Source organism: Nothoprocta perdicaria, unplaced genomic scaffold (assembly GCF_003342845.1).
Source record: "Nothoprocta perdicaria isolate Ctin4 unplaced genomic scaffold, notPer1 scaffold_4, whole genome shotgun sequence".
In the NCBI taxonomy this organism is placed as follows: domain Eukaryota; kingdom Metazoa; phylum Chordata; class Aves; order Tinamiformes; family Tinamidae; genus Nothoprocta; species Nothoprocta perdicaria.
This window is the reverse complement of record NW_020455643.1, coordinates 5,441,269-5,465,623: the sequence shown is the minus strand read 5'-3', so window position 1 is coordinate 5,465,623 and position 24,355 is coordinate 5,441,269. Positions and strand designations below refer to the sequence as shown.

At 38.2% G+C, this 24,355-nt stretch overlaps 1 long non-coding RNA gene across 1 annotated transcript in view; it reads right to left on the bottom strand.

Annotated features, from left to right (window-relative positions):
• Positions 1–5,738: 5,738 nt before the first annotated feature.
• Positions 5,739–24,355, bottom strand: part of LOC112952310 — a 79,083-nt gene continuing 60,466 nt past the window's right edge. The window contains exons 3-4 of the long non-coding RNA XR_003250363.1: positions 12,329–12,422; positions 5,739–6,652 (exon numbers count right to left, since the gene is read on the bottom strand). This is a non-coding gene — a long non-coding RNA (uncharacterized LOC112952310). The remainder of the gene's footprint in view (positions 6,653–12,328; positions 12,423–24,355) is intronic.

The window sequence follows — 24,355 nt, the reverse complement described above, 5'->3', positions numbered from 1 at the left end:
TGAAACCATTTTACACCAGTTTTACCAATTAAGTTTTATTAGCATCAGTGACTTACCTCCCAAAATCATGAGGCAACATCCTTACATCATGAAAATCAAAATCAGAAYTAGGCTATATATATTTCTGACTAGCAGCTCAATTGTCACTTGCTTCTGATCCTCAAAGGGCAGAAAGATGGTAAAACAAGGAAGAGTCTCTCATTTCTGCCTCATGGATGGAGTAGTCAGAGCCAAAAATTAAAAGTTAATCTCACCACTAGTATGTTTTCAAATTTAAGTCTAGATAAAAGTATCTTGCTTTGATGTAGGCTATACTGGCTTTTTTTTTTTTTTTCCAAGAAAACAGAAAAATTATTTTCTAAGTTCGTCTATCCCAGTACTTCTGCATGAGAGAGGCCTGCTCCACTATTAACAGAGTGCTGAGTGATTAACAGAAGTCTGAGGCATGTATTTTGACTCCCAACACACCGTGTTTGTGGATACACAAAGAATAACCTCGGGGAAAAGCAGTAGCACAGCTTCCCTAGGACTACAAGGTCATTGCTCCAGCTCTTGGAGAACCATTTGCAAATTTTTAAGTAGCTTCAGGATTCTGGCAAATCCCAAAACRATTACAAAGCTTTCTCTAGCACCAGTATGAAAAGCATGAGAAAGAGACCAAAAAAGACTGGTAATCCTAAAAAAATTAAATCTATACTGTTAAATGGGGAAAAAAATAAAAGCACACAGGATAACCATAAAGAGGCTAAAAAAAAAAAAAAAAACCTCAAAACACTCAAAAGCTAAGGTCAAAAAATAATGGAATATTCTAATATTCTTTCCAGGGATGTTACAGCAGTCTCTTGGAGCAAGATAGGATRGAGCAAGTAAAGAGGGCTACAGGGATAACAGTCTGTCTCCAAGCAAAGCCTTAATGTTAACAGTGCAGAACACAGCCTAGGTGAAAGTCATCAGCAGTCATGTTCAGGTTCCATAGGAACCTAGAGCACCAAGGAGGGAGAACRGAGTTGCTCACCGAAGCACCTGCAAGGGCTATTTGACCTACACGTGTCCGTGCCGCACTAGCAGAGCCTGCAGGGTTGGGAAGAAGGCCCCACCAGGTGAAACGAGGACAAAAAGGGACAAGCACATCCCGACTCCCCAGACCTGCTCGTGTGCAACAGGTGCCCAGTTGAGCAAAGCACCTTCCAGAGGCGGCCGCAGCGCGCTGAGCCACGCTGCAAGACCTCGATGCACAGGCCCCCTTTCTCCTCCTCTCCCCCAATCCCACGCGTGTGCAAGCACACCGCCAAGCAGACGCGGCAGCTCCGCGCCGAGGCGCTCACCTGGCTGCGCCGCGGCCGCCGCGCCGCCCTCGTCCTCCCCCATCGCCCACGGCAGGAGCTGCTCGAGGCCGCGCCACGGCCGACCTGGCKCCGCGGGCAGGGGTACAGCTGCTGCGGATCTTCCCACACCACCTCCTGCGCTCGCCCGACCTGTTCCTCCAGCAAGTGACATCAGAGGCTTTGATCGCCCGCGCGCRCCGCGGGTGACACCGCCAGGGCCTCTCGCGTTGGCTCCTTCCCCGCCCTCTGCTTTCACTTGGCAGCGATTCTCCCAACTGTACCYGTGGCAGGTGTTTTTCTCCAAACACCAGAGCTCTCGGAAAAGGCACAATCAGATTGTAACATCTCTGCTCCTACTTGTAGGCAGCGTCAAGTGATGGCCATCAAGGCAAGCACTGAGAAGGGGCAACTCTGCGGCCACTGCTCTGCACAGGTAGAGATGGTCGTGGCCAACACGGTGCCATAGGCATTGCCATAGGCAAATACCTTTCCAAGAAAGAAGAGGCAAAATCTGAAAAGCAAAGCCTTACAGTCACCCTTCCCCTCTCTTTCACAAAGATAGTCCCCACAGAAAAAGCTTTAACATGGTGATTTTTAGGTTGTTTTGCCTGTGAGACACCAAGGGTTGATGAATGAAAAAGTCATGTTGTTTCTCTTCCCTTCCTTCACCAGCAAAAGCATGTAAACTTTTAAGATAAAATTATTTGGAGTGCAAGTTATGTAATATTTGGTATTTTCTTCTATAGAGATAACTTCTGATGCAGTTGGGATGGCCCTGTTGACCCATTAAACTTCTCTAATCCAGCAGAAGGCTGCTCTACTAAAACTAGACCTTCGTGGCTTTTTTCTCCCCTTCTTTTACTAAGTGCTAAAATAATTTCTTAGCACAGAAACAAAGTGGGAAATAGTCCATCAAATGATTAACTTTTCAATACCACTCAGGGTAAAAAGGTACCTCTAAAGTAGAAGTTTTGAAGCAAAAAATCCTGATAAAAAGAATTATTTGAATTCTCCCTACTGACATTGTGAAATAACACTCCTTTCAGCTAATTATCACAGGCAAGGAGATAAAATAAATATTTATGCCCTTCAGCAATGCTTGACTGGTACACTAGAAACTTTCTGGCAATTTCATGTGCACATGCACTATGCAGTTTCCTCACTTAGACATACAACTAGCTTGTTGTATCTCTGTGTTGTACATATCTGTTTTTTTGGTAAATTAAGTACTTCCTAGGCTCACAAAAATCAAGGAAATATGCAGGAAAAAATGTGTATCCTTGCCCAACTATGATGTTAGTTGTGTAAAACCTACTTTTCTACAGATAGGAAAAGCTTTTACCAAGAGACCAATGAGAAGCAAAGTCAGCTTATTAGCTTTGAAAAGCCTYGGTAAGCCTTTCATTGCTCTCTTTCTGTTAGTTTAGCTGAGCTTTCACTACTTTTTTTGCCCCTGTAATCCTTGGTATCTGCTCAAGGCTCCAAATTTACCGCCAGTGGTTCCTATCTTCCATCAGGTTCATCCCTCATAAAAATCCCCATCTATTGAAAGATTTTATCTTGTCAATATATTGAAGCTGTCCTGAGATCAGTTTTAAAGTACCTCAAACAGGACAATCCAGCAAAGAATTGGGAAATCTTTCTGCCAGCACAGAGGGCACATGGTGACACCTCAACCCAATGCCAAAACATCCCCCCTTGGCTCTTGGGCAATGGTCTCTTTTTTTTTTTTTTTTTGTCTCCCTTCAACAGCTACAACACAGCCTGAAAACCAGTATAACCTTCCATCATCTTATATGTTTAGCTAGCAAAGCAAGCACACGTTAGCTGACCTTTTCCCCGACCCAGGTGACTGTGGTGCTAATTCTTGAGTGAGTTGTTCCAGAACCTCCTAAGATAGCTCATCAGGCTAGAGAGAACGTACATCTCTTATCAGTAAGAAACTTGCCTAATATTATTTACCTTACCTGGCTAAAATCAACAGTTACCAACTTCTGCTTGCCCAGTGGGCTCATCCCCCTCACTCCTTGAATTCCAGTTCACTTCCTAAAACCCTCCAAAGGCAACTTTGGAGTTTCCTTCAGAAGGAAAGCTGGGTACCATCAACAGGTCAAGTCTCTGTAGGCAAGTCACATAGATAGGGATTGTGTCACTTGGTCTCCCCCTGCCTATAACTGGACTCTAACTCTTCAGACAGTCATCTAAAGCATTCCTGACTTTTCTGAACACAAACTGGACATCTCCTAAAAGACAAGTACATTTAAATACCCTATGTTACTGAAACTTCTAAATATGGACRGGGGAAAAAAAAACAAGAATTTATATGGGTCTTGGCAAGGTGAATATAATTTTTATTCATCAGCATTTTTTAGTCTTTCCCCTGCACAGAGTGTTACTACTTCCAGTGTGAACAGAGGTTTAAAGCTACAGAAATAATCATTACACTTAGCTGCTGAGTACTGACRCTCTTCTTACGAGCAAGATTCAGATTCTAAGCTTTTAGCACCTCAAAAGTATTTTATAGTTTAAGTTTGAACATGATATCACATTACCATCTCTTGACTCTTATTTCATATTTTTAAGAATTTAAGAGATGAGAGTGACAGTGCTCAAAATACCTCTTCCTTCAAAGATGAGTCTACAAGCAGTAACAGTGCAAAAAAAAAGAAATTCAAGTTTTCACACTCCCTCTTCCAGCAAGAGCAACTAATGGTGAGAAATGGTTATCTGGATTTAATGTTCTTCTAAAACCATTTTTCATGCTCAATTATGTGCAGTGATTTAAATGGAGTGTTTCCAGAGGACGTGTTCTTAATTCATCCACTCTCTCCCAGAAGATCCAAATGTGGAAGCGCCGGGTTTCTGTTCAGCTCCCAGAAGAATGCTGCACTATATAGCTACAGTACAGTACAGTAACAGTGTTTCTCGAGCCTAACAAGACCATTTGACAGAGAACAAATGGAAATATAACTTGATGACGATAGCAATCAGTGTTACAAGACAGAAAAACTAAGCGTTGTGCTTTGTGTAGAACCACACCAAATATATCACTGCATCTCACTACAAATGTAACATAACGAGCATAAGTACAATGCTATTAGAAATGGGCTACTCACCATCAGTATTAATGTTTATTAAGTATGACGTAGAGAAGTTTTCTAGCGTAGCTTTGCAAAACCGGAGAGACGTCACAAAAGCAAAGGCTTCCTTTAAGTGTTGCCCCAACTACTCTCATGTCACCTGAAGAATCTGTGTGTTTTATGTAAATCTTGCAAGCCAAGTATCATTAACACGTGACAGCTGCTGTCAGTCGTGTGTTTCAAAAGTGAAAACAGATACTATACAAATGTAATAAAGACTGTTCTTTTCCTAAACAGCCTTCTGTTTCAGGTGTTCCCCAAAAATGAATAAAGAGGACACTTGCCACATGGGAAATTGCAAAAYGTGTAATATGTATCTTATCTGGAATTGAACTGTAAACTCTTAGAAGGTGTTTAGCTATAATAATTGTATGATTCAGTCTCTGTGAAAACTTGATAGATGTTAACGGAGTTTCAAAGTGTGTCGCGGGAAAGAACCATTCTCCCAAGTGTCTTGTAGYTGACAACCAGTCCATTCCCTCTTTTTGACTGCTTTATGGCCACAAGGAATGGAGTAAAATCTCTCTCCCCCTTTCTCCTCCCTTCAGTGACCTAATTCACAAAATTGAGGCAAGAACATCAACAGCTTTCAAACAGATATATCTTTTCCCCTCAACAGAAAACAGATGCTTTGTCAAGATGTCATTTTTGAAGCATTTCCTTAAATATCTCTAAGTTCCTATTCCTTGGTGTTCATTGAGTTTTAGCAACAGAACCTCAAAAACTATTAGAAACCAAAATCAACAGTGGCTTTCTGCTTTTCTTGTGCTGTTTCTAGACTTGCTACTTAATGAAAATATAGATGAGTCTGTGTAAAAGTAATAATTTAGGCAGACTGTTTAGTAGCTGAAAGATGAATGCACAGAAATCAAAGCTACATAGAGACTACTATGAGGTCAGTTTATAAAAGACAGTTAAAAAAGAAAAAGGATTAGCTTCTTTTTCCATCTAATTTGGTCTCTTCAATACTAAAGAAAATKAAATTATGCAAACAAGTTTCAAGAGCTGATGCATGAAAGATGATACTTTATTATCTGGGTCTGCAAATGATAGTAACCAAGAATATATCAACTCTTAGCACGAAAGATAATTTTGCTGCTTGTCTACTCCATTATTTATAATGGCAGTGGACTTAAATGTCTTTTAARTATGCTGTTTGTTTTACACAAAAATCTCTGCACAATTAATTTCTATCATYCCTACTTTTGATAAAATTTGGAATTAAAACTGAAAGCAAAGGATAAATTGAATGATGAAAGTAAATATTTTTTTTAAAAAAGGAAAAAAGAGAAGTACTTTTTCTAATATTTGTTGGCAAGCAATGTTAAGTGTTAACCAACACTAAACTTTATCTTGCACAATTAAAATGTAAATTTTACTATTCAAAGRTCACATTAGGAGGCATGAACCTAAACAGCAGATCAAAAATTTACTTGCTAAAAATAAATAAATCACAACATTCTTCTTACTTTTGTAGAGAAAGTATTTTTCATTTAGAATCTAACAGTGTTCYCCAAAATGAGTGACCTTGAGTTTAGATCTCTGGAACATGAACACAGATCTCAAGACATATCTAGCAAAGCTAGGGACCACTGTGGTTTAAGCAATTCAGCTTATGCTCCAGACACTTATCTAAGATTTTATAACAAGCAGACTGTATGAAATAGAGTTTAAAAATGGAGACAGATATTAAAGACAAACAAAACTCAGATTCTGAAATATTCTCACTTACTTTTGGTCACTAAAGATTGTTCCAAGAGAAGAACAGTAAGATAAAGGYCCATTTTGTTTTTAATAGAGAAGCAATATTGCACTACGAACCACTCCATAGCTTTTGCAAGATGGACATTTCATGAAATGTAATGAATTGAAATACATAGATCCCATTGGCTGTCCAAAGTGGAAAACTGTTCCCTTTTGGAACAAGCAAAGTAAGAAAATTGAGCATCACCATATCATCGTGCAGGGTAAACAGAGAGTCTCTACATGAGAAGATTGATCTATATTTCAGATACATATATTCCTATTAGCAAATGAAAGGTCATACYGACAAAAAAGTAATCAAAACAGTAATGCCACTCCTTTTTTTTCCTTTTACAGCAAGCAGACCTGCTGTCTTTTTCATGTTGTCCAGTCTTCCTCCGAAGCTGCAACGAGCCAAATCAAATTGGTCAACCTACATCTTCACTGGCAAGAAAAATAAAATAAAACYTAAATTTATTTTTTTCCTCAAATATCACTTTTCTGTTTTCTGCTATRCCAGCAGAGTTCATCAGCTCCCGAAGATGCACAGAGCACGGGACCAGGAGAACCAAGCCACTAGCTCAGCGGGGCCTCTTCAATGGGCTGCACGACGAGCTAMGCACAGAGCCCACGCTCAGCATCCTATAACCCTACAGCTCCTCTCCAGTAAGACATTTCCACACGACATCTGCTTACTACAGCCTGTAGATCAAGCACATCTCATTAGTCTGCAGTTAAGCACATCTCATTAGACTTCAGCTGCTTTCCTGCACAATTGGATGGGTGGGCGACATGGCACTTGGCCTACCCAAGCCAAGGCTCTGTCTCTGGCCTAGTGAACCTTCTCCGTGGTATTGCTATTAAACTGGTGCACACTGGAAAAATTCTTTTTTTTTTTTTTTGGCACCCCAAGAGTAGTTGGTTCAACTATTTAGTGTAAGTAACCTCCCATCTCAAGCACTTCAAGGACAGAATATTATTCTTTACTGCTGTTTGCATCGCTGAATTATCTGTGCAATACTTCTGAACACAAATGAGTTGTATGTTTCCAGAGAGAGGCAAAACCTCACTCTCCCAAAAGATTTTTTTTTAGATTAGTATTGCTCTCCCTTTCTCTCCAAATCTGCAGTAAAGTTTTATTTTTCCCAATTTAATTTCTGGTGATGTACTCTTAGAAAACACAGCTGTCAGATTAGTATTTACTAGRATATAGTTATTGCACTGCTTATTTTTACATTGCATTTTTTTTTTAAATACAGAACCAACATAGGAAATGAGATTTAAAATACATTACTCATGCTCCTCTTCCCTGCTTGCACTCCATGCATTTATTTCATATGCCTTAATCGATAAATTGACTCAGTATCAGAATATTACGCAAATCAGAAAACAGCAGAGTAACCAAAAAAAAATCAGAGAATAGGAGCCCTAGGAAGGTGGAAAAGAAAAACCAAAAAACTACATTATGACACATGAGGAGAAAATAACACAAACTATGAAAAATATGCTGGAAATGTCCAAACTGATGGAGTTCAGCTATCATTTTAATGCATAACCTACACAGTTTAAGTTTTCCTCAACATTCAATTTTTAGAACACAAATTTCACAAGACATCAGTCATCATTTTGAAGGAACACAGAAAAAGATACATGACATTTGCATCCCTTCCAAAAGCCTACAGGCAAACAAAATAACCAATGATTAATTGTTAACATCATATAATTTGGTTGGAAAAAAATAAATAAAAAAAAAAAAGCCCTAATAACATTATAAATGTGGGAGAAGAGGTTTTTCCAACAGCAGCTGATGAAGAGATTGTAGGAAATTAGAAACTAGAGCTATCATTAAAAAAAAAAAAGCATTGGTCCTCACTATTTTGTTTGAATTGCAATAAACTTTTGAAGGAATGCAAAGTCTCTTCCTTCACTTATATAGTGGAATAAGCCAAAACTTCAAATATTTGGTCCCCGAAGTTGTGCAATACTATGACACCACGCTGTACCTTCAACTCTGCCCATTTTATTTAAGCTAACTATTATACCCTCTGACTTTTGCATAATATGCAGATGATTGAAATGAACAACCTCAGAGCAAAGATGCTCTTCCTAAACACAGGCTATCATGAAATATAATCTAGAATGATAGCTTATCAGAGCTTCCCATGAACCAGCACAAGAAACAAAATATTATGCAATAGCCTGTAGCAAGCCTAAGCCTTATCATCAAAGTGTGGAGTACTAAATAATATATATAGTTAATCAGAAGCTACAATTTACAGCATAAAGAATGAAGGATACAGCTAATTTTACTAATGACTATTGCCTCAAGGGTTTACTACTCAAAACACCTCATTTTCAGAGTATCTTTGGTTACAAGGAAGTAAATCTACAGAGCTGGCAGCTACCTTGTGTCTGTACAGAGAGAGGGAGGGGAGAGAACAGCTTGTGCACAAAAAACAAGGGGATGAAAATTATTTTTGTCTAGATAATTCAAAGTCTGATAATTACATAGTATCCTGTAAACATAAATGATTTCTTAGCAACTTTCAGTGAAACATTTCCATGCAAACACTATCTATTTGGACAGCTGGTCAGGTTTCATAGCATGCAAAATGTGGTAAAAGATTTCTGCCTTATCAACAGCTACTAACAAAAAAAAAAACCTCAACAACCAATTACAGAAATAATAGACACAAGTGGTTTGCAATTGACTATTGTTCTTGTCGATGCAAGAGAGATTTTTCCTTTTAAAAAATCCCAAGATAATACCATGGCAGCTGTATATACATCATTCTCCTGGTGCCTGGTGGAAAAGGCAGAGGTCCAAAACATTTAAGAGCAGCTCATGTCAAGCAGCCCAAGAGTTTGCAAGAACCATCCAATCTTCCCTTTCCTACAGCAAGTGGAAAACAAAGATGATATGCCATTTCATAACTGTTTTTAGCGTTCAAAGAACTCAATCCTCTAAAGCTCTCAATTATAATACAATCCCCAGCTCATCTCCTTGGAGCATTTAGCATAATGAAGGCCATTTCTAGAGTGCTCTCRGGCTCAGAAAGCATACCCTTGACCTGGCATTAGATCTCTGTGAGTTTGCCTTTTTAAGCAAACTGCTTGCCAAATGTGGCCTGAAAGCAAAATAACCACATGGGAAGAAATTCATAACACATTTTCCATTATATCAGTGTTTTGATTTGCTTCGATTCTCGCTGTCTTTAAAAAAAAAAAAAAAAAAGAAATAAAAATATGTAAAGGCAAAATAAGCAATATACGAATGAAACCTGGCTATGATTAGGTATTAAGAATCAATATGCAAAATACACAGGAGTCAGTGCTCATARGCTCAACAGATGAGTCAATTATCACTCCTATATATTTGCAAGGGTCCTCAGCACATCCTTCCCTAGGTTGCCAGGCAACCACAGCTGTATTCTTAGGTTTATTCATTAGCCATTAACCATCAACAGGCCTCCTTCCTTTCCCCTCCTCACACYCTCACCTTTTAGATGTATGATGGAAAAAATAAAGTGTTAAACAAGATGACTTCCTTTCTGATCATAAGTAACATTCTGAATTTTAATAGCTAATGTACTTTAGTCAACTCACAATTCATATAATTGCTTTGTAGTGAAAGATTGAGCATATAATTATAAGGCACAGCTCTTTTTAGAATGAGCTATTAAAAGTCAACATTAATAGAAATCTAAAATGCCTATTATTAGACAGTGAAGATCTCATGCTGGCAGTAGTAAAGTGCCCTTTGAAATTACTAAAAATTACAGATGATAGTTTTCTTCAGTCCACAGTGACAGTCAACATGAGGCAATACTACTCTAAACTTGGTCTAGATGAATAAAAAAGAAATTCTTCTCAGAAGCAGAAACACAAATTCTTAAGGTCTTCCATGGAAACAAAACAACATTTCAAGCAGTAGAAGTTCCTTACTATCAATATAAATCTATATTCAAAAAAAGCAGCTCCCCTGTCTGCCTATCCTCAAGCATAAAGCCAACTTCTGTGTCCAGAGAACCAGCAGGTAAGTCAGGCAGAGAACTGGCATTGGCTCCATATTTGCTATTCTCAAGAYCTCTGCAATTTTTTGTTCCTGGTCTGCTGACTGTCCCTGGAGAAAGGGCTTGGTTAGAAATGATTACAAGAACCACCATGAGAATGACCAAAAAATATTCATAAAACAGAAAAAGCAGAAGGAGCTTATCCATCTCCTGATCTAAGTGGAAGTTTGGGCGTGACTAACAAGCAGTCTACATAACTAAGCCAGGATCAGAAATATGAGAGCCGGAGGCTCTGCAGACAGGAAGGGCAAAGAGGATCATTTTCAGTGTTTCAGCCCAACTCAGACAAATTCGAGCTACAAACCAAACATTTGTTTTCTAATACCATAACCACAACTTCCCAAGGTTCACAGAACCTTTCATGTCTCAAAAACCTCTTCTGGTCATGTCCATAAGCAGAAACTCTGTGGACTACAGTTCAAAATTCTTTTCTTGTTTCTAGATGAAASTTTTGTAATTTCCCCTCAAAATATACAGCACAAGGGAAGGAATTTTATGCTGTTTGGTTTTTATTGCAGTTATTTTGGTACAGGAAATAATGCAGATTCATACCAATTCACTAATCAGTCAATCCCAGACTGACCTACCTCTCCTGGCACGCTTCTAAGCATTTCTGGTGACGGTCTAAATGGGGACACTGAACTGCCTAGCCCACAATATCGTCATGATACCACCCGTGCAGCACCAAGGCATCAAACAGGCTGAAGGAAGAAAGTTTAAGAACCTAACACCRTTCTGGCTATGACCACGAGATCTCATTTTCAGGAACAGCAACTTTTGCACAGGCCCAACCCTCCATCTCTGTCAGGTCACCCACTGAACCTGCCCACAGGCAATGTGTTATTTGAAGTACCAAGTGAAAACAGCTACAATAATGGCTACTSCGTGGACGGCTTGGAAATACCTTTAGTTTACTGTGATTGATTATATCCTACCAGTACATTTTTTGTAAGTTCTAGAATCACATGATTTCATCCTTATAAACATTTTAATCACAATAAATCAGTAAGGAAGGATCATTACGTCTTCTCAAAGTATTACTGACGGCTTTACTTTGAACATGAAAAAGGTTGGGTTTCAATTATATCTAGTAGGACTAGTTAAATTTTAAGAAATAAGGATCAAGTCAAGCAATGTCACCAATACCTTGACACTCAAGACACGGCAAGACACCTACCCATTTGGAATGATTTAAGAGAAGGAATAAAGACATAAGAAACAGTCACATGAAGGATGGCTAAAACAAAGTCCCACCTAGTGCAGATTAAAAATGCCTAGTGACACCTGCAGGTAATTGTGTTGAAAGTTATTGTAATAATTTTCTGCAATGGTTGCACAAAACAAGCTTGCCATATTTTACCACAGAACACACTAAGTTAAGCAACTTTAGAGCAAGAAAAGACCAAAAATACGCAGTTAGAGGATGCATTTTCCATATATATGAGAAATCAAAGCACATACATATATAATGAAAGCTGTAGACAGCTGATATTTACACTCTGCTCTGACTCTTAATTTCCTCCAGATATTTAATTATTGCAGTGTTATTTTTCTCCTCCCTGTTCTCCATACCAGGGGTATGGTACCATGAAAGCAAAATTAAAAAGAACAAAAATGTGAATTCCCCTTCTAGTCATTTTGTTTGCAACTAAGCTCACAAAATACAGAAGCTACTGTTGCAGCCTAATTTGCAATTATTTATACTTTGCTGCCTTTCTAATTTCACATTTTCCATTCCATTACAGTGATCTCTCCTCCTTCATATGCATATTCCATTTCTAGACAAAAACAAACACTTGCCAAAGCACTGTGTTACACATATGCATTCATGCCACCGTCGTTCTGTTTAATTACCAAAGCCTGACTTAATTTTTTGGGTCACACCTGAACTCACACCTTTAGCTCCCTCTTGACTAAATACTAAGTTTTCCAGCTAAGCTCCTTAAAATAAGTTTTATTCTGAGCATGCATCTTCAGATAACTTTTGAATAGCACAGCTATGAGACAAAACATTAGAAAATATATTGAATACAGGATTTTCACTTACCTTAAGGCCAAGATAGGAAGGATAGCAAATTTTGCAACAAATTTTTCATGAAGTCATCCTTTCCATCTTGCCTCCAGAACTCTAGATTAATTCTCTGCAAAAGAAACACATCACCTTTCATAAGAAAGCCCATTAAAATCAGAAGTCAACTGTCTACCACAATAAAAACTGCAATATAAACAGAAGATGCATTTTCCTGACCCTGCAGATGAGACATGCTGATGCTTATGAAATATTTTTCTTTAAAATATTTTTTCTCTTTTAAATGAACAAAGTGATCACATTGCTAAGCTATCAAAGCAAGGCCTTCCTACCTAGCAAGCTCTGGTTTGTGAAGCAGCAGGTTTACATGGAACTCACAGCTCACTTTTGAGATGTATAGTACAGAACATTGGCCAGTCGCCTTTTTTTGTGCTTTGCTTACCTATCAATTCAGCAGAAATATTCCTACAGTGAAAGATCCTGATACTCCAATCATTGTGGTTTCATCTATTTCCCACTAGCAGTCTTTTTATCCATATTATTCTCCCACCTCTCAGAATGGAAAGCAAGCAGCATCAATGTTTTCTTCCCCAGGCAAAACCAGGTAGCTCGGTATGCACTGGAGTCTCTACATATATCACAGTAATTCATAACTAATCACAATTTATTACAAAGATTCTACAGATAATACCACTAATAAACCTGTGGTTGCTACTGCATAAATTATTTTAAAAAGAAATCAATAGTAACCAAGCTGTGTCATAATTTTTGGTTCAATTTCTTATCATGACTGTAGTTTCTCTCCACCAAGCACTAGGCTTCCATGTAAACGGCACTGATATAACATAAGGGTTGTGAACACATGTCTAAAAAAACCCTTTTCTTTATCAAGACAGACAGGTGGGAAATGGGGAGCATGAAGAATGAAAAGGCTTTCCTGTATTTTCATAGATAGCATTCAAAAGTCTCACCAAAATTATTCTTTAAATAATTTTTAACTTTCATTCTCCCCAGTAAAAATAAAACATTACTGAATCTATCATCTGACAATAAATGATTTGAAAAATATCTTAAACAATACAAACACAAAACTGATATCACTATCAACAACTTAAGTTGTTACTATGTTTACCTTCAAGATAACCCTGCAAAGTCTGGGTTCATTCAGACCATACATAAAAACAGAAACAGACCATCAGGAAGATAATTCCTTTAAGACTGTAAATCAAGCTCTATCAGAGACTCATGGGATCATTTAGGTTGGAAAGAGCAGCCACCTGCTCCCCATTCAGAGCTGGGAAAACACCAGGTTAATCACATCTTTGTGTCATCAAGTCACCCAAACCACCAGACCACCTTCCCCCTTTCAGATTTGTGGTCCAGGTTATAAAGTTTTTATGTAATACAGATCTAGACACAGAGATATGAATGATCAAGATCAGACACTTTCCTTGATGGTCATAAATGCAATATTGTAGTGCCTTTCTTCCAAATAATGCCTTGAAATTATACTGCCTATGTAAGCACATCTTATGGCCAAATTCTTAATGGACTACTTGGRGAGATAAAATTTTATCTAGATATATAGATATATAGTATACGAGATATAGATATACCGATAAYCTAGCATACCACTGCTTTTTCCTGGACAAACAATAGATTTATTTGCTCACCAGATCTCAGGTAAAAGCTTCTTGTTAAAATATTTTATCTTTCTTAGTTTCACTATTCTAAAGGCGAATTATGAGATTAAATCCATCTTTCTATAAAGCCAGGCACATTCCAGGCAACTCATAAGACTTCAAGGTTTCGTATCTGCAGCAGCAGATATTCAATATGAGGGAAGTGGTTCAAGAGGCATTAACACTAACAGGAATGGCGTATGTGTATCAAGGGAAGAAYAGCCACTAGGTTATGGTACAACTTAATAATGATTCAAAGTTATAGGAAGAAAACAGCAGTAAAACTATAATTCCRGGAACGCTCTGATTTCTTCTAGACACCTACAAAAGCAGAGAAAAGATCAACAAAATCTCAAATTACTCAAACCTTTTTTTTTATTTTTAGCTAAAATTTTGTAGATGAAGTTTATTTTATTTTTTTTTTAATAGAAAATAAAAGAGGAAAAAGGTCACAAGGAACTCTTTCCACTAATAGGCTGAAGTGTCTATCTAAACTGGTGCATACAGACAACCATAATTAAAAAAAAACCAACATGCATACGAACCAACTGCCACAAATACAGTGATTTCTGTCACTTAATTTCTTAAGACTGAAACTTAATTTCTAGGAGGCTTAGTGGGTGGAAAAGGAGCAGAGGAGAGAAAGGAAGAATATGTACAGCTAACATATTACACCTGTTATTTACAATCCATCATCACCCTTTCTCAAGTTGGGAATGGTATTTTATAAACACATTTATACACTGGACAGATTACAGATTAATTTACACATGTAGAATTGCATCACTGAGAATTTAAACAGATTCAAATCATCTGAGACCTAGATATATGCTTTGACACAAGAGAAATATTCAACGAGACAACATCAGAGACRCATTGATGCAAAAGAGTGGGCAAAGTCCCAAACTCCTCAAAAATAATATCAACAAGGCTGAATTTATCATGTTTTTCCTGGCCATGCAGCTGAATCAGAAAGGTCAGACTGCTGTCTTCCCTGTTAAGCAGAATAGACACTACAGACATGGAAAGCTTCTATAGCAACATTTTAAWTCACTCTACAAAACACCAATTAGCTATTTATTATCACCAGCTAAAAAAAATGCACATTAATTGACAACTACTCAACTCAGAATTTAAGTTTATGCCTAAGAAAATTGCAGGGAAATTTTCAGAGGTAAGAGCTTCCTTCATATTCTTCTTCCTTCAACAGAAGAGTAAATCATCTGCGATGGAGGCTGCAAACTTGATTTCAATTTAAATTATTCACACACACAGAGCCCACCCTGGTAGGCCTTAAATATTAGTAGAGTCCAAAATTGCAGGTTTCAGAAAGTCAACAGAAATGTAATTGACTGACTTATTTCTGCATCACAGGATATTGGGCATAGGCCTATGCACCTGCAGATCATGTGCCTTGCAACAAGGGAAATGTTTTTCTCCATGCAAGGACTTCAGCACATTGAGCTAAGGCARTGAGATGGCAAAATCAGTAATATATAAAATCCAGGAGGGTAGCAGAGGCATTTTCATTGAGATCTTAATAATTATTGATGATTTTTTTCCAGTATCTTCTAAATGACAGCTCATTTATCTTCTGACGATGGCTTCTTCGGATGCTGCTTCAAGCAGCAAACATCAAMCTAGATTACAAATAAGCAAGCACAATACCAAAGGAAACAAACACACCACAATTCAAATCAGAAGTCACCAAGAGCAAAAGCAAAACTGCCCTTCTCATTCTGCAGAAACAGAAGAAAAGAAAAATTTCTAGTCTCATCCTCCTGCTCTTGTACATATAGCACAAAAGAGCAKCATCCCAGAACATTGCCCCTGAAATATGCATGCAAAACAAGAGGTAACCCTGTTGTTTTCTAGTCCTACCACTATGGGGAGGAGAACCAGGTGCTCCCACGTTAGGGAGATGCAGCTCGGAGATGCAGACACTGCCGCAGCACAGGACGGCGTCAGCCTCGGCGCGGGCACTTGGCATCTGCAGCGAGCAGTGGAGAGGAGCACAGCAAACACTAAGATTTTCTTTAAGCTTTCCCGTGTTGGCAAAACACCATCGCATGKTTTTTGTAAAACCATGGAGTTTGCAAAACTCCAGCGCATGGGACTGCCCTACAAACAGGGCAAGCTTCAGCAAAGATCAGGGGCAGCTGGTAACAGCMGGGCAGATGCAACCCACCTGCTCCWGCCTTGATCACCTTCCTTGATCACCTTTGCTCCCCAGCAAATCACCAAGTATCCCAAACTCCGCCTGGTGTCAGCAATTGTTCCTACAACATCCCTGGAGCTCTTTCTTCCTCTCTCCCCAAGCGTGCTCTTTGCCCATCCAGCTGCCCTGCCCAGGCACGTTCATGTGGTTAGGCAGGTGGTGTGTGACAGTCCTAGCCGAGAACAACAGATACGATTTCTGGCAGTTTCACCCCCGAAAAAACCTTCMATTGCCTAAAATATGAACGTAAGGCAGCTGTGCAGCTACCCCAGGCTCTTTGTGAAAGCTGACAGTTCACAAATCAACATGAGCTGCTTCATTCCTCCTATTATCATCACTAGTGTTCAGAGTATCTTCACTAAAAGCACACATGTGGTGGCATAAAGAGCTACAATCTACTTAAAATAAGTTTCCAGAAGCAAGTTTTTTCTTTTTTTCTCTCCCCTCTTTGATCGACTTTTTTTGCTGTTTGGCAGGAAGGTTTACTGCAATTAAATTGTCTTTGTTTTGAGCTTTTGTCCAAACACAAAAGCTCAAAATATTTTTTTTTATTTCAAAGAAAATGGGACAGCTTTGCTGCTTATCTAAATTACTCACCCACTGTTATAACCTAACATCAAAATAAAAGCAGATTAGAACAGACTGACATTAYTACTAGCATGACTTTCAACAGTTTTGAATCATCCCGACTCCTTTCATTTACCTCTCTGATTCTGAACACACAAAACACAAGCCTRATTGCAGTAAATTTTGATAACTACCATGGATTTCTCACCAATTCTCACACTAAAGAAAAGCCATTTTCAGGAAAACCTTCTCCACTGATATATATCTTCCAGATTCCTACACAGATTTTTTTATAGGCGATAATAAAACACTAGTATCTCTGCTCGATGGAAGTTTAAAGAAAATCCAAGTTTTTCTACAATATTTTTTAACATCTGTAAAGAGTCGGTGTTTGCAATCCAAAGTTTGCATTCACAATGTGAAAGCAAGATGACTTACAAAAGAAAGTATCAACTTCATGAACCAGTACAGCTCCATAATCTGAAATTACTATCCCCAAAGCTAAGAAAGCTGATTTTCAACAAGTGAATAAAATGTAACATTGTGATACCTTTGTGATGCTACTCAAGTCATGTTTAAATCATATAGACTTTTAAAGATTTTGAATGATTTAGATTTTTAAGTTATATGCACCAAAATCTGATTTGCAACCAGACTAAATAGTAAATACCAAAAGACTCTCCCTCCTTTATGCCAAGACTGCATAGGTAACAGATATATACAACTTTTCATCTTAATTGTTACTACTTTATTTACTAGAGGCTTAAAAGTTAGGGGGAGGTTCAATACTTTTTATGAGTTTCAACCTTGGATTCAAAATTGCTGTATCTACAAGCTCTTAAATCAGAAACCCTGAGCAAGTGCAACAAGGCAATGTTATGATCGCTATCAAGTTCTCAGACCACTGCATGACAGAAAATACTGCATCTTTTCCTTTTTTTTATGCGGTCTCAGAAAACCTCATGCTTTCATCAGGAAAAAAAAAAAAAAGAGAAAAGATACAACAAATCCCTCATCTTGCTATTGAAACCAATCAGTTCCTACAAACAGTAGATTATATCAGTTTTCCTATTTYTTAGTTTTAAACTTGGGTTCTAAAGACACAAAAGGCCAAGTTTGGGAAAGTAGCATCTCCAAGGATCCTCCCATCTTATCGTCATCCAGATCTGACCAGCTCATAAGTTGAAGGAGCTGCAATGAAAAGTCTCAAGGAAGGATTAACACTGGAAGGATTACCTTTTGCGGTAACCCAACCTTAAAAAAAAAAGTTATTTTTTTAAATCTAAATTTCCAGAAAACATCTAGTCATAGCACCTGTTACACTACTGGTGGAGCAGTATATTTATTATATGTATGAGAAAAAAAAAAAATCAATACATGAAATCAAGCAGCGCAATTCAAAGCCCAGCAGCACGTGCAATTTGATAAATGCTCGGGTCTCGCCACTGCCAGGTTTTGCTGTCGGGAAGCAACAAGTAATTCCAGCCCTGCTGCCAGGGTCCGCAGCACCGGCCGCCTCGCTCTCTATCCTCARCGGGCTGTAAAAAGGGAAGAGCTGGTGTAAGTGAGTCAATGGAGAGGAAAAAGTGAACCTGTGTTGCTGTTATGTCTTTGAGAGAAAAACTCCAGCAATTTGCCTGTTTAATATCRGGAGGAAAAAAAACAACTAAGAGTATCTACTATTTAAATCAAAGGACATATGTGCCTGCTGTGAATTGACAGCAAAAGACCAAAGAAAGTGTTTTTGTTACGGAAAAAAAATATCAAAAGGGAGAAGAGGTGTCTGGGGGTGGGATGGGCTGTTATCTACCTTTTCTGCTCCTAATGGAATTCCCTAGGGTCTCTTTCACACCGTTTTCAAAAGGCCAGGAGCCATCTCCAAGTGTGTCTTGTCAACTAAAGCCACAGCCAAGTCTTTGATACTGAGATAAAAGAAACATTTGCTGGTTTGGAGCACACCCCAAACTGAGAATAAKGCCCGTTTCTGTATTTCAAAGCAGCAAGTGCCACAGTAGGGGTAGGGTGTGCAAGGCTAACGAGATGACCAAGGGAAAGCCAAGGCTTGGAAGGAAAAACAAAGTACTGATGCACTCAGTGATACGATTCACTTCAAACCCCATCCCAGATGTACTGAAATTTCCAGGACTTCCATTAATTTCAGCAGTCTGTGCAATAGGCGCTTTCTGTTCCTCCAAATACATGAAGAACTTTTCATTTTTAAATTATTTTATGAGATTTAAGGGGCATGCTCACTGTATTTTCAAGCTGCCCTCCTCTGATGAAAAGGCAGGTTCACACACTCAGTATCTTCAAACACAACAAATAAAGCAAGTGAGAGGAAAGGCAGTTTCCCAGTGATAAAACTAAGAAAAAATTGTGTCCAAGTTAAGTTTGCATTTTCTCCTTTATCCTTTAGCGCAAAAAAAAAAAAAAAAAAAAAAAAAAAAAAAAATCAGATTGGATTTTAAGCAGATGGGATATATCATTATTGAGATTCATTCTGGTTGTGAAAAGAAGGTATCTGACTATGCATAAACAAATAAAAATCATAAAGATTGCAAAAAGTCCATTTCCAGGCTTCACAGCTATTTTTTATAATAATTGGTAGTATTTTGCAACTTTTAAGTTATAAACCTCACTGAAAAAGAGTTTATTATAGCACTATAGATAATGGGCTGTCAGCATTTTCTTACATTCCTTGTATCAGCAAAGTTCATAAACTTGCAATAAAAAAATAAAAAAACCCACACACCTCCAAATGAAACTACTATACTTGGTTTGAAGGTCATTTTTAAGCTAGAAGAATTCAGAACCGAGTGGACTCTTCACACCTCTCCATCTTTCCCCAGCAAACAGACAGCCGCATTTTTAAAGGGAAGGCAAATCTCAGCTCTCTTGAAAAGCTGATCCCATTTTATCTATGTTCATCACTACAAAATCTTCAGTGTTGATCCTTGAGGGATAAGGAGGAAGATACTTGTTTTTTTCTTTAAATACATCTGCTTTGACCCCACAGTGCGAGATGTCTGAATGCTACCCCTGTAGAGTCAGGTCTCATTTAATAAGGACCCTCATTCTGAACCTCCACTTTTAAAACTAGGATATGAAAGAAATGCCTTACAGACTCACCATACACAAAAATTTGTCTCCTACACTGAACCGCTCCATATCTCCTACTACTCTCATCATGCCCCCAGGAACCTGTTATTTACTTTACACAGATGAATAGGAACTAACTTTTCCTTTTCAACAYCTCTTCCAACAACCCTTCTCCATATAGAGACTCTGGTATGTTCCAGCATCAGTCTGGAGATGTGCTGTGGTATCGGATAGAGATTCACAAGCAGGAGATGCCTCCAGACAAGGCTGGCACAAGCCTGGCACGCAGACGCCCACCTGGAGAGCAGCAGTGCGAGCACCGACCATCTGCCAAGGGCCAAAGGAAAGAGCAGCTGATCCGTTCCAAAGAGTTCAGCCACAATTGTGCTGACCTGTTACTTGTCAGCATCTTTATTACGCTAGATGCAAATGAAATGTTAATAGTTTTGCTCAAAGCGTTCACAATAGTCTGTAACTTTTCTACTTCCTGAATTAAAATGAATTTCTGCCCTAATGACCATTTACTCAGGTTTGCCTAGAAACAGAAGAACAAGACTAACTGTCCCTGGCTTAAGCCTAAAAAAATGACACTGGATTGATTCCAATAGGCCTAACTCCTATTAGTACTGCTGGGTTTTGGCTTTTTTTTTTTTTTTTTTTTTTTTTTTTTTTTTTTTTTTTAATCCATGCTGTTGCTTTTTTAGTGCAGTTAATTTCAAATCTTCACAGTAATCAAAATCAATACACAAAATCATAAAACTAAGTGCTCTTTGAACACTGAATAACTGCATATAATATCACAGTTTCACTAATTTCTACTAGCCTATGCTATCAATTAAATACTCAAAGTCAAAGGATTAAAAACTATTTTACATGAGTGATTATGAATTGCTGTAGTCCAGGAGAGAAGTGTTGCACATAGTTTCAATCAGCAGTAGCTAATTCTGAAATTCAGAATTCTCTTCTTTGCTTGGTTCCCAATTAAAGCTGTTGCATTATTAGACTGTGCTTGTAGACAGCTGCTGACAGCCTAAACTATGTCACTAACAGATACGAATTAAAAAAAAAARRAAAAAAAATCACTGATTTAAAAGCATAGACTATATTGCCAGCAGACTAGCAGCATCTTGTCTAGTTCAGCATCCAAAAGAAAAGTCCCACCATAAATCATTGCAAAAAAGATTTACAAATGAAAGTGAAGAATAACCATTACAGAACACACTGCTTGGCTAGTAAGGTCAAAGTAGCATTCTAAACTAATCTAATAATTCTAAAATAATTCTAAAAATAATCAAGACATCTTCCAAACTCATTCTAGGAGGATCTTTTTAGCAAGATGAGGATGCATCTCTGCTTGCTAGAAGGCCATGGAACAGTCACTTGCTCCAAACACAGAACACTGTTCTGGTGTTTGCAGAATCAGGACCAAGACACAACYGCTGGCAGCAGTGGGATTTACAGCTCCTGCTAAAAATACATTTATGAGAAGATCCGGAAAGCTCTGATTGCCTATTATGCACTTCTTAAGAAACAGATCAATACAGAACTCTCTAGGGGCTCCTAATACTCACCACATATGTGATTTAAGCTTCTGCAGCCATATTAAACATGACATAGTGAAAACAAATTGCTTCCTTGCTTCCTACAGTCCTATAGTCAAGTCTCTGCTGCATTACACAGCCCGAGTTCTGACTGAAGATGTCCCCCCAGGTAGGACATGTGTCACTTCTCAAATCTCACCTACATTTCCTACTTTGTCCATCCTCCTCATGCTGCATTTTTTTTCCCAAGGCCATGATAAACTGTGTCTCTTTTACCTAGCTATCTATTTAAGGATATTTTTAGGTCCTAGCAATCATAGCTATCCATCGTGAAAGGCTGTTCTGGAGATGCACAGAAGAGTTCTCCTACCTGAAGAGGCTACACTGAAATTGTTAATTTTAATGCACTAYCATGCAGCCGTTGTCTGCCCCTGCCCCTGGAAGACTAGTAAATTCTGGTGAACAGGGTGACTGCTGACTTACTGTGTTATTCTGCTGACTGCTGCTTACTGTGTTAACCACAACCACCTTGTGCTCCTCGGAGTTATAGCCAAGCACTTAAGCTCTTTTTAAACTCTTTCAGGTAGAGCTTGAGTCGGGAGACATGAGTTCTGTGCRTACAGCGACCAGTACAAGGGGTCCCAGTCCCCAGGTAAAGGTTCTAGGCAGTCTTAAAAAACAAGAATAACCATTTATTTCTAAAAGTTTATCACCTGAGCAATTTCTTAGGGGTCAGAGAACAGAATCTCTTATATTTTGAAAATGAAAAATGAGCAACTCCAAATGCTCAATAATTTTTCACAAGATAGGGATGTTGTTAAGAATCCCTCTCTAACACCAACAGTGTTATCTTGAAAACATAAAAAAAAAGCTTTTGAAAAGCATAAAATGTCAAATATGCAACCATCACAACATTCCCAGTCTCATACTACTTTGCTAGAGAAATGGGGCATGTTTGCATTGCTCATAGTAAACAATTAACTTAAAATAATCATGCATAGCATCATGCACAGAAGTAATTGTTGTCAAACTGATAAAACATGATCACACTGCAACAAGAAGCTGAGTGAAAGCCTGAAGAGATCATATTGAACCAAGAAGAGCAAAAGGAAAAAGTACAGAATCTTATATCTAAAGCATGCTTATACTACAGAAAGCTGAATCAATATCAAAGACRGATAAAGTACTTTGGACTTGACTAGCTGCCATTTGAAACTTCAAGTAAAAGTACTACTGTGTTTCAAAACACTTTTTGAAGTAYTGGAGAAGCGAAGCATGGAGGAGAACAGTGGGAATGGGACAACCTGAAAGAAGCCAAATGGCCTGCTAGAGAAATTCAATGACTGCACAGCACAGAAATCTGCCCCATGGCAATAGCCTCCAGCTCACAACACACATACTACAGGTTAAAACACAGTCTTCATAGAAAATCCACTTGAAATACCTGCTTTAATATCATCAGCAGCATATGCTTGTGCATAAAAGTACAGGAATACAGCATCAACTTAAAACACTAGATTTCTGTTTGACATYGTTTCATTCAAAACTATCACTGTAAACATTATAATGTATTATCTGCCTTCTACAGTGTGAAGCTGCTGATGCTATTTTGCCCCTTACCRTATTGCTCAATTTCTGCATAAAATATTTATATGAAGCTTCCAGCGCACGTTTCTGCTCTGGGTCTTGCTAAGCTCTTAGGAGGAGCTGAGTCAACATCACATGCTCAACCTTTTACCCTTGTTGCTTCTTTAAGGTTAGGTAAAAAAAAATGAAAATAGACTTTTCAATATTCCTTAATGAAAACATAACTCCAATTAAGTGACAGATAAAGAAACCTAAAACACATGCATCAAAAATTTCTTTTAAACAACGTGCTAATATCTCTCCAACTAAATTAAGTTTCTGCAAAGAGGTGTTACTTGAGCATGCAGTTATCCCATCTATCTCCTACTATCCTAATCATTATCTCGCTTCTCTGCTAAGCAAGATCATTCTGCTATATCCCTCACCTGCTGAATAATTGATTGTTTTGACATTAAACGTGCAGGCACAGTACACATGAAGACATCCCAGCAGCCAGAGAAATGTGATCTTCGAGTCACCCAGCAGTCAGAACTTCCACAAARGTCAATGGCAGTTTTGCCCACATTAAGCCTACTGGGTGTTTGTTGTTGGTTCTCCAATTTCTTGTACTTTCAAGAAACATTTTCTGATTTTTTTAGGTTCTTATTTCCATTCATGCTAAACAAAAATATCCAGAGATTTTATAGGATCGCATTCAGCTGCTGGAACATTTCCTAGAGTTTTTATTGACACTTTTGTTGCATCCTTGCCTCCAGGAGATGACAGGTAAATTGTTCTGTGGGCAAGAACATGAGGAGAAACCACAGGTACAATACAAATATCTCAGCTATTTATTAAGTTATACTTCCCAGACTCAAGATTATTCATGAAGATTAAAACAGTCTTGCTGATTTTAAGAGACAACTGAAAAATGTATATTTAATGGAGTTATGTGTAGAACTGATAACACTTTTGTAATGTTGAGCATATTTGGAGCAAGAAAGATGCAGTTTATATCTAGTAAGCTTTTATAGGGAAGGACTGTGAGATGCTCTTCCAAAAGACCTTTTAGGCCACCTTTGAGCACTAGGTGCCACAGGTACCTCTGTAGTCCTGTCGGGGTATTACACTGTAAACCTGTATTTGCCATGATGAAAGCACCCCACATGTACAATTTACACTGCCTCTAGGAGAAAAACTATGGTTTCAAGTGAAATTTGCCAAAGTTTAGGGCTGGTGGTTGATTCAATAAGATGGCTTGCCACAAGAGAGCATACCTGCATAGAGAAATTGCTCAGCGCTTGGGTAGTGCCAACAAAGAATTTTCTAAAATTTCTATTATCGTGACCCCATACATCACCGTTTAAACCAA